Source organism: Callorhinus ursinus, unplaced genomic scaffold, assembly GCF_003265705.2.
Source record: "Callorhinus ursinus isolate GAN/ISIS: 27379988/994484 unplaced genomic scaffold, GSC_fseal_2.0 scaffold32, whole genome shotgun sequence".
Classification (NCBI taxonomy): domain Eukaryota; kingdom Metazoa; phylum Chordata; class Mammalia; order Carnivora; family Otariidae; genus Callorhinus; species Callorhinus ursinus.
This window is the reverse complement of record NW_027397094.1, coordinates 13,336,090-13,349,223: the sequence shown is the minus strand read 5'-3', so window position 1 is coordinate 13,349,223 and position 13,134 is coordinate 13,336,090. Positions and strand designations below refer to the sequence as shown.

General features: G+C 48.9%; 2 long non-coding RNA genes across 2 annotated transcripts; both read right to left on the bottom strand.

Annotated features, from left to right (window-relative positions):
- Positions 1-572: 572 nt before the first annotated feature.
- LOC141370347 (uncharacterized) lies at positions 573-4,294 on the bottom strand. The gene is made up of 3 exons (XR_012374314.1): positions 4,181-4,294; positions 1,931-2,172; positions 573-888 (listed from the first exon to the last, which is right to left on the bottom strand). It is a non-coding gene; the product is annotated as an uncharacterized lncRNA (long non-coding RNA).
- A 3-nt stretch (positions 4,295-4,297) lies between these two features.
- Positions 4,298-9,933, bottom strand: LOC141370346 (uncharacterized). Its single transcript, XR_012374313.1, has 3 exons — positions 9,869-9,933; positions 7,802-9,657; positions 4,298-4,344 (listed from the first exon to the last, which is right to left on the bottom strand). It is a non-coding gene; the product is annotated as an uncharacterized lncRNA (long non-coding RNA).
- Between the last annotated feature and the right edge of the window lie 3,201 nt (positions 9,934-13,134).

Below are 13,134 nucleotides of genomic sequence, written 5' to 3'. Positions count from 1 at the left end.
GCTTGGCTCGGGAACCAGATAGCAGGCGCTGGGCAGGAATTCGCCCTTGGGAAGCTGTTGCTTAACCCCCTGGCTCCTCGAGCTCCCTGCCTCCTTGACAGAGGCCAAGGCAAACAGGGATCCTGGGAGAGACCAGACCAACCAGCCAATGCCAGCTCACTTGGGGTTAGACCGGGGCTGGGAGGGGCCCAGCAAACCTGCAGGAGGCCGGGCGCTGGGCACAGTCCCAGGGCTAGGCAGGTTTCTGCAGCTCCCACTTCCCAGTGGAAAAGTGCAGGATTCCCAAAGACTATTGAGCAAGAGGCTCAAATTGTCTTCAGATTGGGTCTGATCTAGCTAGAACCCTTCGGGATCCAGGATGAAACTGGATCCAGTTACAGACCTCCCTGAGAAGTGAAGAGAGGTCCAGATACACCTAGATATCCAGCTGACACAGTCTCAAGGGTGAGCCCAGATCCTTAGTGTGGAGTTAGGGTCTGTGGCCTTTGCCGCCAGTCAGCCATCAACATCGTAAAGGGTTTGTTCCGTTGTCAGGGGGAGGGGAATGGGGAGAAGCACAGGAGATGGTTGTCTGGGTGTGTTTATTTTCTTTTAAAATATAAACTGAGTTAGAGATGTTCACAGGGACACATAGAGCACTGTGATTGTCAGCCTGTTGGACGGGCAGTCTGTGTGATCTCTTTTCCGCGCTGCACACTGTTGGCACTTGACAAAATGGCGGCCATCTTTGTACTAGGATTTGGGGGGCACAGGGGGCTCCCGGACATTCATCAGGACTTCTTTCCCATTAAAAATGGATGGGCTGCAGCAACCTGGAACCAGGTAGATTAACTCCAAGTTGAAAACCTTTCTCCTTTCTCCAGGAACTCAAATACAATACTGGAGATCCTGGGGGAATATAGAGAGGAGAGTTAGCTTCGGACAGTTGGTGCTGTCCAAAGATTAGGTGTCTCTGATGAATGAAATCCCAGGGAGTGCATCTCCTCCTGGTGTGATTCGGCTCTTATCGGTTTCAATGATGAATAACTAAGTATGTGCTTTCCTTTTGTATACACACGCAGAGACCCTGTCTCCGGGGAGGGAGGTACGATTAGGTAGAGATTAGGTAGCTGATCCTTCTAGGCTGATTGATTGGCTGTTGCTCAGCCCCAAATGCAGCCTCTCCAAGGACAAGCTGCTCCTGGGAGGTCACAAAGAGCCTCGACATTTCAAGATAGTAAAAGTTGGTGGTTGTGGAGGAGGGAGCCTTGGTGGCTCAGTCGGTTGAGTGTCCAACTCTTGATTTTGGCTCAGGTCATGATCTCAGGGTCCTGAGGTCAGGCTCCTGACTCAGTGGGGAGTCTGCTTAAGATTCTCTCTCTCCTTCTGCCCCTCTCCCCCTGCTCTCTCTCTTTCTCAAATTAATAAATCTTTGGGGGAGAAAAAGTTGGTGGTTGGGGGTGAGAGAAGCCAGTGAGGAAGACCCTGTCCCAAGAGGCTCATCTTCACCACTGTCTAGTTTTTAAAACTCAGGTTTGCTCTCTCAGGTCCCTTGGCTGGGAGGCTGTCCTGAAAGACACAGGGAAGGTTCTGTACGTGGGAGACAGGCCATATGGGCCAGAGCTGAAGACTTGCAGATTCTCAGGTGACTTAGAGTGAGTCACCAGCCCAGGCCTCTTTCTAGTTAGGCAGAGGCCATGCCCCAGTTTTGAACACCTGAAGGGCACACGGGTGGCGGGTGAGGAGCCCGCCCTGATCTGCATACAATGGAGACAATTGCAGGCCCAGGTTGGAGAATCAGAACTGAGAACCCACTGCCTTCCACATGGCCCAGAGTCACTAGAGGTCTTATCCCCATATTCACACCAGTGCTTCCTGGTGTCCTGAGCCATGCGTGCCTCCCTCCCTTCAATTCACTCAGAAAAGAAAAAAAGAAAGAAAAAAGCCTTACTGAGCAGCCCTCAGCCAACCCCTTCCCCCCTGTGGCAAGTCCTTTCTTCAAGGCCAGAAGTGCCACTGTTGAGGTCACATCCGTGGAGGGAGGAGAGACAACAAGCAGGGGTGAGTGGGTGATGTCACCCTGCGTTCTTGCAGGCTGAGGAGATGCTCTACATTCTTGGGGATTGGCTCCAGCCCGAGCCCCTGGGATGCAAGACAGGACGAGGTAAAGCCACTCTTGGACACCGACATCTTCTATCAGCGAGCCCAGAGAACATGGAAGAGAAAAAGTACAACAATCTCAGTTGGATTAATTAATTCATTTCTGTATTTAGTGTGTGAAAGTTCTTCCGGTTCTTTCTAAATGAGGGAAAGGGGCAGGCTGGGTGGCTTTGGATAGTATCTGATGAATGGAAGACAGATATGGATCCCAAACCTGAAAGTTCTCCAATGCCAGGCTTGGAGAACCTTCAGAGGGGAGCCATGGGAAGTTGACAAGTAAAAGGAAAACAAACATGGTTTTCTCTTTCCTAATGCTTTCCCCTGCACGTTAACAGTTTGCCAACAGATCCAGCAAAGCCTACAGTGCTGGGTGGCTCTGAGGACTGACTGGGATGCTGGCTGCAGGATGTGGGGTCCTTCGTCTACTGAGGCCTGGCCTGGGGGCTCGGCCAGCTGTCGGCAGGGCCTCTCTGCTGTCCACCCCGTGTCCTGTGGCAGGAAATAAGGAAGCAGAGGAAGGACAGCCAGGAAGGGGGAGGGCTGGAGTGACCTAAACTCTCCCTTTTAGGTTCCAGGGCCGTCCCTCAAGGCGCAGACTGCGTGAGAAATGGATCCACAGCTCAGGAGCCAAAACAGACACACCCAGCCCGGTGACCGCCCCACCAGCCAGTGACCCACGGCAGCCAACTCTCACTGAGAGGTTCCTATGTACAGGACCCTGTGGGGGAGTGCCTGCCGACCACGGCTGGGGGCTTGCGGAAGTCAAATTGGGGAAGTGAGAGGCGCACATGAGAAGTTCTGGAAGCAGGGAAGGATGGTTGCACACATTGAGTGAGCGCGGTGGTGGGCAGGCTGTCAGGCGAGGCAGAGCTGCTGCTGGGACTTGAGAGGGAAGCAGAATTCAATGAGCAAACCAGAGACGGGAGGGAGCTCTGGGCTTAGAAAGAGTGGATGGACTATGGACAAGGTATGCTTGGGAGAAAGTGACTATTCAGCAGAGCAGGGCTGGGGGTCCTGGGGTGGGGGGCAGGGGCAGTGGGAAATAGAGCAGCAAAAGTGGGTTCACATCAGCCTTTGGATGTTCCTGAAAGTCACACAAGGGTTTTGGGTTGCATTCAGAGGGGAGCTGTGGAAAAATTTTGTTAGCGGGGGGGGGGGGTCAGTATTTATTGAGATCTTACCATGTGCCAGGGACTGTGGTCGGAACTGGGGGGTTCAACCATGGCTAAGACCTGGTCTTTTCCCTTAGAGACTTTCTAGTTTGGGGGACATGAGGGATAAGAAAGAGATACATTCAGTCACATGTGCTGAGTGCGGGGGTAGAAATATTCCCAGGCTACCGGCAGCTCTCAAGGAGTTAGAAGCTGGAACTGAGAAGAGACAAGCAGGAGGAGCAGAAGGGCCCGGCCCCTCCATGGCTGTCGAGGTCATGGGCCGCCCGCCTGGCTGAGAGCTCCACGGGACCTCAGCTGAAAGGGTCAATCTTACTGCCACTAGTTATCTCTTTGAAATAAATCTATTAATTCCTTTTGTTCTATAGGAAGAAGAAGAAACTTCTCCCTGGCTTCCTAAAGACCACCACCACTGCTCACACTTGGGAAATTTTTCTGTCAATTCATTTTCGGTTTTTATTTGGTTTTCACATTGTCGTAATCATACCATGTTTACAATTTTGTATCCCACCACATTTATCATCCTAGCGTGTATATGTTTCTGCATGTTAAATTTATCCTGGTTATTGCGAAGGTTCATATTTTTATATATATTTACACGCAAAGGCTCACTTCACTAGTTTTCCCTCTCTTAGCAGCAAACTTTGAAAATGTTTCTTTTCTTTTCTTTCTCTCTCTCTCCGCCACCTCTGTTCTCCTTCCTATCCTTTCTTTTCTAAAAATTTCTAGTTGCCAACTCACTGCCTCCCTTCCTTTCACATCTTTTCTAGACTCATGACCGAACATCTCTTTCCAAGCTGCAAGGAGCTTTGTAAGACATACACCAGATGATTGCTCTAAGGTCTAAACTCCCCAAAGTTTTGAAGTACCTGCTGGGCAGAGGGGAGATTTCTGGTGAAGGCAGTTCCCACTCAAAGGGGCTGCAGCCAGGAGGCTCATTACTCCAGGCTGGGGACAGTTGTCAAGATGAAAAGGACAGGAAGGCAAGTCTGGGCCAAGGCATGTAAAGGTGTTTCCTGGATTTTTCAAGATCCTAGAGTGTCAGAGAAAGGGAAATGTAACATATTCTACTTGGAGAGGAAATAAATGTGTGGTCTGTCAACTAAGCCCTGGTCTACACTCGGAAAGAGCGTTTTAATATCATATCGTGTTTACAGTGATGTTTCCCAAGGGCCAGCTTGCCCTTTCCCTGCTGGGTACCTTGACTAGGTAGGTACGCACAGCCCACTCTCTCTCCTCCACCCTCTCTCTCTTCTCTCTCCCTTAGCCCCTCGAAATATCCAAAGGAGCCTTTGTCCAATAATCATGACTCTAGCTCGCTTTGTCCCACGTGCCGGTCGCTGTCCCACGCTCTTGTGTGAGTGTCTCAGGACCCTCCCAGGAGATAGGCAAAAATCATTGTCCAAGGTCACACGACTAGAACGTGTCAGAGCCTGGATGTAAACCCAGGGCACCCTACCCTAAAGCCCCTTCTCTTAATCACTACCCCAATACTCCTATTTGTCTGTTATGCACTCTTAAGGTCAGCCCTTTCAAATGCACAACAGAATCCCAGTGGGATTCTCTTGCAGAGATAGGCATGAAGTTCAAAACTCTTTTTTTGGATTATGTGCCAAGAATTCTACATTTTTTTGCCGTTCAGTGTTGGGTAACTGCTTTTTTGGGCCAGGTGTGGAGCGACTCGGAAAGGCTCCCTGCCTTTTCCTGAACCACGCAGAGAGCGCTCAGAGCGCTGCCTAAGCGGGGCAGCCTGGCTGTAGATATGTCAAGGCTTTGGGCTCATCTGACATCCAGGGCAAGGGCCGCAGAGCGGAGGACAATGTGTTCCACCAGCTTGATCTAATCAGAACTCTGCTGCCACCGCACGTCAGTCTGTCCCCCGAGTGTCACAGAGTCCATTTCCCATCCCCCAACGCCTCTGTTCCTGTCCCTGTCGACTAGCAGGACGGAGTTTCTGGAGTAGAGAATTTTATCAGGAAGAGGAAGTCACCAGTGTTGATTTCAAAAGATCCCCCTCTGCGCACCTCCTTTCTCTGAGACCCTTGAATGACTTTCGCTGGGGGTAGCCGCCCTGCCTCAAGTCCACCCACCCCCACTTGCCACACACTTCCTGCCCCGAATGTCAAGGTTTTCATTTGACCATGATATAATGAGCTGTATAAAATTAAAAACAGCTAAATACCATCTTATTTACAGCAATTTTCTGAAGTCATCACAAAAACCTCTCCTTAACGACGCCAACCTCCAGATCATACCAATCACCAAGAAGAAGCCCAATCACTACAGCCACCGACCACAACATAAATCAACTGGGAGCCCCGAGAGCCCGCTCACCCTCACTCTGTCCTCAGCCCAGGCGGGTTTTTCCATCACGTGCTTTTTCGGCAACAGGGAGCTGGGGTGCAGGGAACGCTCCGTTCCCTTTCCAAAAACCGGGGCCACTTTAAATATATTTCCAAGCAAGCAACCAGGACTCAGAGGAATGATGTTCACACCTGCAGGAGCTCAGTGCTGGGTTTCAGGCTCCTGAGCGCCCTCCAACCTGGGCTGTGGCCGGGGCCCCACATGAGCACCGCAAGCAGAACCCAGGTGGAGTGGTTGTATCTCCATTTGGGTGGACAACCTAGCCACAGCTCTAACGCCTTCCAAGGCCTGTTGTGGACTGAATTATGTCTCCTCTTCACCGGGCGCCATTCATGTGCTGCTGTCCTGAGCCCCGGTAATTCAGAATGTGACAGTGTTTGGAGATGGGGTCTCTAAGGAGGTAATTATGGTTAAATGAGGTCATAAAGGTGGGTCCTAATCCTATAGGGCTGGTGTTCTTAGCGAAGGAAGGAGAGACCCCAAGGAAGAAAGGCCACGTGAGCACAAGGAGCGAAGGGCAGCCACCTACAAGCCAAGGAGCAAGGCTCTGGGAGAAATCAACATCCTGACACCTTGCTCTTGGCCTTCTAGACTATATTCTGAAAATATAATTCATTCCCTAATTTGGGTACTTACCAGGCTTGGGGTTTTCTCAAAAACATGTAATGATCCCATATCTCAAAATAGATCATGGGTATCAAACTTTAGTATGATTTGCTGACATATTTAAGTCTGTTTTTCTTTCTCCCAAATTACCTGTCCCTGCAGTCATGTTCTTTTATTTGTCAAGTATAGATTTAATTATTGTCGTATGCAGTGAGTCTCTGCTTTTTATCAAGTTTCATTCCTGGAGAGTTTATGGCAAAGTGAATGGCCTGAAAGTAGATTATATTTTACCATAGGAACAACAATGTAATTGAGAGTTTTATTCCTGATTTAACATCAAATGAATTCTAGATACGACCAGAATATGTCACAAAAGCAAAAACACAGCAGTTTTAAACCTCTGGAATGGATTGCAAGAGTAAAATTAATGTTCTAGCCATTTAAAATGGGAATAAATGGATTCTATATATTTTGTAATGAAAAGGCCTTTGTGTGTGTGTGTGTGTGTGTGTGTGTGTGTGTGTGTGTGTGTATAAAATATAAAATTTCCCTGTTTCTCCACCTCTTCCCTGACAGTCCATTCTACACACTGGCACCAGATTTATCTTAACAGATGAGCCTCCAGGTTGACAGAACTTCTCGCTCCCCTTCACTTGTAAGATCAAGTTGAAACCCTTGAGCATGGAAGATCCCCACACGAGAGAGCCCCAGCTACCTCCTGACCCCTCCTCCAGTCTTCAACATTAGCTCACTGCTTAGCAAACTGGCTAACAGATGCCTCCCAGGCCTCACACAGCACCCCTCCAGCCCAGGAGGACTCACATGCCCAACCCCAGAGCATTGTTTGGCTGGTCACCTCCTTTCACATTGGGGCACCGTTCTGTGCTATCCATGGTGGACAGCTGGGCCTCAGTAAAGGAAAGGGAGAGAAACCAACATTAGCGGAGGACCTACTGTGTGCCAGCCACCATGTCTAGCATTTTTATGCGCTGAATCCTTACAACAACTTTACATGGTAGGTATCTGCATCTTAACAACCGAGAATGCAAGGGTTCTTTGCGTAACTTGGCTAAGAAGTGGAGCCAGAATTTAAACCTAGAAAGTACACAGGAAGGATAGAAAATTAGAAATCAGGAGATCTCCAATTCAATTAACCTCTTTGAATCTCATTTTTTCTCATTAACACAGAGGGCTAACAATACCCACCTCACAAAAATGGGCAAATTAATTGAAGACACGCTTTTGAAAGGTTTATCGGCCATTGGAGGGATTATTTCTTATGGTGCCTAGCACAGCGTAGCGCTCACCAAATATTTGTTGTTAGATTGATTTCTATTTCTTCTCCTAAGAGTTGTACTGTCTGCCGGTCCCACCTGCCGTGTCTCCCTGCTATTAGCTGGTTCATGTTTTCATGATATGACATGTTTTCATAATATTCATGTCTTCAGCTTTGAAAAAGAGATCACACTGTTGCTGAGAACCCTTTCCCAGCCCAGAATGATCAGATAGTCAACACTTACCTGCACACATTTGCAAATATTGCTTAATGTCCTTAGGAGAATTCCTCCCTATATTTTGTAATCCGTGTTGGCAAGTGCCAACGAACTCCGATGTGTAAGGTCAGTTTGCTTCTACTCCTTGAAAGATAACAATGGTCAATAATCGTTTCTACGTCTCCTACTTGTAGGGCTCACTTCAGTGGGCTGAAAACCCCTGATAGGGGGTGATTATCAGCCCTTTCCCTACAGTACCTACGAAAAGCAGTATGGGTCACATGTTAAGTCATTTATTTTACTAAGAGTTCTGTTGTTCCTTTTCATGATAATGGTATAACTGAGTTTTGGCTTCTAACTTATCTTGCCACACCTTCTGAATATTTGTGCGTGATACTCGGCATCTTTTATGGTCTGGGTTCTGTTATTTATTTGGGGCTTCAGTTTTCCTTCTCTCTCCTTGTCCTTCCTTTGGTGATGATGCAAGTCAGCTCCTCACAAACATGTTTTCTGCATTGATCCTCATCATGGTATGATTCTGACCCTCAGCTGTCCTATTTAACCTTTCAGAAATTTCCCGAAGCAGTCTCCTCTTGCTCCCGTGTAGTTAGAGTTCCTGTCTCTGAATTGCTATAGTCAGAACTTGCCTCTATCCACAGTTTCTCTCCCGCTTATAAATTTCTTTTCACCTTAAGGAGTAAAATCAGTACCTCTTTACACTTCTCAACTGTAGTTTTTATAGCTTGGATTCTTCTTGTAAGAGACATGCTTACCCTTCAGAGCGCCTTTTCAACCACAACTGCCTCTACAAAATCAAAGTTATTTTTAAGACAGAATGGCACACAAAAAGTAGGAACCAACAGCACTTTTGTGCATAATGCTAATAAGTTCTAGATACAGATTTTATTTTTCTACCCTACATTCCTGCTCTCTATGCTTACTCGGGGATCAAACTGAAACCTCACCCAAACCGATCCATTTTCCCCTTTTCCCTTCTTGTCCAAACATATAAGCCTTTTTCACTCTGCCTAGTTCAGCTCTTCATGAACATTAATCAGTCCCCATTTAGTCATCTTTGCATTTTCCATCCATCAATAGACACCTTTCTGGATGGACATCAGATAGTTTATCCACCCTAACTAGGCTTGCTATTCTCTTTTTGGAAGAAAGCTTGCTTTAGAGAAGTCAAAGGAAACGCACGTCCCTTCCTGCTTTGTTTGACTGGTCCCCCGCGGACGAGTCGAAGGTGCGAGGGGGCCTAGTCCGGCAGTCTTTCCTTTCTTCCTCTCTGTCCCCACAGTGCCCCTTCCTTGGCCCCAGCGTCTTCTCCTGCCTGCCCATGGGGCTCACTGCCTGCGCCACTTGTTGCTCAACATCCATGCTGCCTGCCTGCCGTGACGGTGCTCGCCCTTCCGGCAGGCCTGGGCCGCCATTGTTCTCGCTCCGTGGATCCTCCCAAGAGCCCTGTGAAGCGGAGGTGCACTAGGACCAGGGTCACTTATGGGACTGCTAATGGATTGCTGACAGGCTGGGCGGACTGAAGGTCAGTGAGAGCCACCCTGGCTGCGGGTGACAGCTGGTCGAGCAGGCTTCCTTGGTCTCCTCACGGGGGACACTCTGCCAAGGCAGTCAGAGTCGACTGAGGTGATGTTCATCCTCCAGGCAGTGGCCCCCTTCCTTTGCTAACTTTACTGATGGATGGAGCTCCAGGAGAGAGGGTTCCTCTCTTTCCATAGGGCCACCTGAAGCAAGGAGCCTATTTCTCTGCTACTTGCATATAATCTCTTTGGGAAATGGTTTGTTTAGTAGCTAGAAGAGGCGAGCCTTGTGTGAGCCCAAGAGGTAACTAGGTTGTAGGTGCTCAACACACCCACTGGTACCTGCTGTTCTGGAAAGAAAAGTAGATACATAAATGAAAGAAACAGTTGTAAAGGAGGTTACAGAGCAGAGGTCAGCGGTGAAAACCAGAAGTGAAATTCAGATTTCTCAGCGTCAGAGTCCCCACCCGGCCTCCCCTACCAGGGGCATAATGAATAATAGGTAGTAGTAGTAGTAGTAGTAGTAGTAGTAGTAGTAGTAGTAGTAATAGTTAACCTGTGTGCTCTTTAATATGCTAGGCATTGTTCTGTGCTGGCCATTGTTCTGATGGTTTAAATATGTTAACTCATTTAATCCTCTTATCAACTACAACAGTCCTCATTTAACAGATGAGCGAGAGAGACTCATGAATGAAGTGACTGAGGTCACAAGAGAAAAGGGTGTGGTACCAGGACTCAGACCCTGGCAGTCTCTTACCCACACACATGTGTGGCTGTGTGCAGACATATATGTTTGTGAGAATAAGAGAGAGTCATATTTCAAAGACAGATGTGGAGATGTTGATAAGCATATGGTTCATCTAGTTCCTCTTTAAAAAACATTCCCAGATGAAATAACAGTCCCAAGAGCTACCATTTACTGGGTGCCTATTAAATCTCCAATTCTTAACAACAATCCAGCGAGGTCAGTTTCTAGGTGAGAAAACAGAAACTCAGGGAAGTGAAGTGAATTACCCAGCAGTACTCAGCGAGAGTAAGGGGAGCACCAAGATTAGAGACCAGAGGTCATGTTCTTTCCAGGAAGTCCCCGGGGGCCATGCCTGGAGAGGGCCCCTGCTCTTGCTAAGGGCATGCACCAATCAGATGCCTCACAGAACTCTTTCAGAATTAAAAAGAATTTTTCATTGCACATCTGGCTGATTAAATTTAATAAGATCTCATCTGACCCTAGATCACTGGAAGAACAGCATGGACTCCTCTTTGCTGATAATTTTCACACGGAGTCTCAATGCAGTATTCTGGATTCATCGACATGCCCATAATTACAGAACTAAAGGACTAGCCCAGTGATAGTCGCTGAATGCTTGTCTCTGAAGGAGGAGCTGTCCCAAAATTCAAGGAAAGAAGATGCTACAAGAGAGTATTTCTATTCCTCAACATCACTTAGGATCTAATTGTTTCTGTCCTTCCCTTTCAAACGTTCTGACTAGCCTGAAGGTAAAGAATGTCACCTGCGTCCTGATCTGGACTCGAGCTAGGATCCAAACCTGACTGGCAGACTCGTGCATGGCTTCGAGGAGCATCATTCGGTGTGGGGTTTCAGCTGAAGGAGGAGGAAGGCTCAGGTAGCTGGGGGAGAAGCTGGAATGGGGAGGCCACTGTGGTATTTGTCCCAGGAATTGTGTCTAGGTCAGCATTGTCACTTCCTGTTCAGTCCCTTGGCGAGAGGGTCTTCCGCTTGGGCTGGAGGAGTTGACTCATGGGGTCCGAGCAGTGTTCCGCTTCGAGGGAGGAGAAGTTATAAAGCAGGCGAGGGCTATTACCTCCACTAACGTGGGGGTCAGGGCACTCAGGGAGGACCTGGATGTTTCTTGGGGGATGCGGGCACCCTGACCCTCAGTAGAATTGGTTGGGAAGCCAGAACAGTAGCAGGGCTGTTAGGAGCACCCGCGAGATGCCTCTCAGGGCCCATAGGTATTCTTGGAGGGCGGTACAGGGTGTGAAAATCCTGTATTCTGTGTGTTGGTGTGGGGGTTGGTCAGAGCCTGTGAAATCTGGATCCTTGCTATTTAGGCGACTCATTATATCCACAGACCATTAGAGCCTGGGCTGATAAGAACAACATGCGTTTGAGTGGGGTGGTCCCCGAATATGGGTGCGGTAGGTTCTCCACCACCAGGCAGCTTGTAAATAGGAGGTAGGTTCATATTCATGCTCGAATGTAAGTGTATATTAGAAGAATATATAAATATAGATATTTATTTCCCTTTAAACAGCTATCTTAGGGCTGGGGCGCCTGGGTGGCTCAGTTGGTTACATGGCCAACACTTGGTTTCGGCCCAGGTCATGATCTCAGGGTCGTGGGATTGAGTCCCGTGATGGGCTCCACGCTCAGCGCACGTCTGCTTGAGATTCTCTCTCTCTCTGCCTCCCCCCCAAATAAATAAATAGATCTTTTTAAAAAAAGATATCTTAGATTTTTTTAGTTCCAGGATCATGGTTATGATTCAAGTTATAGGAGCCCTGATGATGGAAACCCATGCCTAGCAGACTTAGACAAATAAAAGTGCACAGAGTGAATCCAGGGTCAGTGAGGCTGAGAGCATGTGGGCTGAATAACTGGAGCACCCCCTTGGCAGGTGCGCTGCATGATTGAGCCCAGGGCAGCCCCCCGGTGCTACTGGGACATCCAGGGCATTTCCACAGGCATCCACATACAGACACTTCTGGAAAGCAGGGGGGGGCTCAGTCTCCAGGAGCTCAGCCCAGAGCTCCCACCCAGGCTCTCCTGCTCCCCTGACACTGTCACCCGAGCCCTCAAGCAGACTTTGGAGCCAGACCCCCCGCACGAGCTGGGACAGGACCCTCCTGTGCCTCCACTAGTTCCAAGCAGACCACCAGCAGTGCTGGGCGCCATCCACGTATCTGCTACGTCTTTCATCTTAACCCCGTGTCTTGATACTTTAATTAAAGGATCCCAGAAAGTTGATTCCTAACAGAGGCTGGTATTGAGCGAGTCCCTTCCATAACACACCTACTTGCTAGAAACAAGAGTGCCAGAGAAAGATCTACGGGATCGGAAGCGCCCCCCTTCTCTTCCTGCAGTTTGGATAGCAGCCTTGACAGAGTCCCACGTAAGAACGACACCATCCCACATTGATTATTGTACTTACGCGTTCTCCCCCCTTTCAGCTCTCCCCCTTCTTACTCCACCTTGAACTTCTCATCTTGGACGGAAATAAAGTTCTGTGGGTTTTTTGTTTGTTTGTTCGTTTTTCTCAGCATCATGCTCCTCAGCAGAATGCAAGGCTTCTTACCCGGACCCTTTACCTGGAGCAGGTGCATGAGCCTGGTGAGGGGTGTGGGAAAGCCTGCTGGACAGAAGCAAAAGGGAAGCGCTTGACAGCAATTCCTTGTCTTTCTATGGCTCTTTCCAAGCTTCACCAGAGGGGGACTCAGCCTGGGGGCTTTAGTAGCTGCCTTCTCGCACATAAAACAACAATCAGGCAGCAATGTGAGAGGGAGAGCTGGGTGAGGCAAGGAGTGGGGCATGCCCTCTCTCAGGTCCTGAAACTGAGTTTAGGGAGAGAGTGGTCCTGTGGTCAGCGGGGCTGGCTGCTGAGGGAGTGTTTGTTGACTGGGGAGATTGGGGAGGATCTTTCCAGAGCACTTAGGAATTCTCCAGTTCCGCCATGCTCCTGTGGATGGAGGTATGGGAGACACAGCTAGGGTGTCGACCCACTTCCATCCTGCTAGGAAATGGGGCGGACACCAGGTGAGAGGCCACGTGACCTGGAGCCCACAGAGTTCAGGAATCCTCTT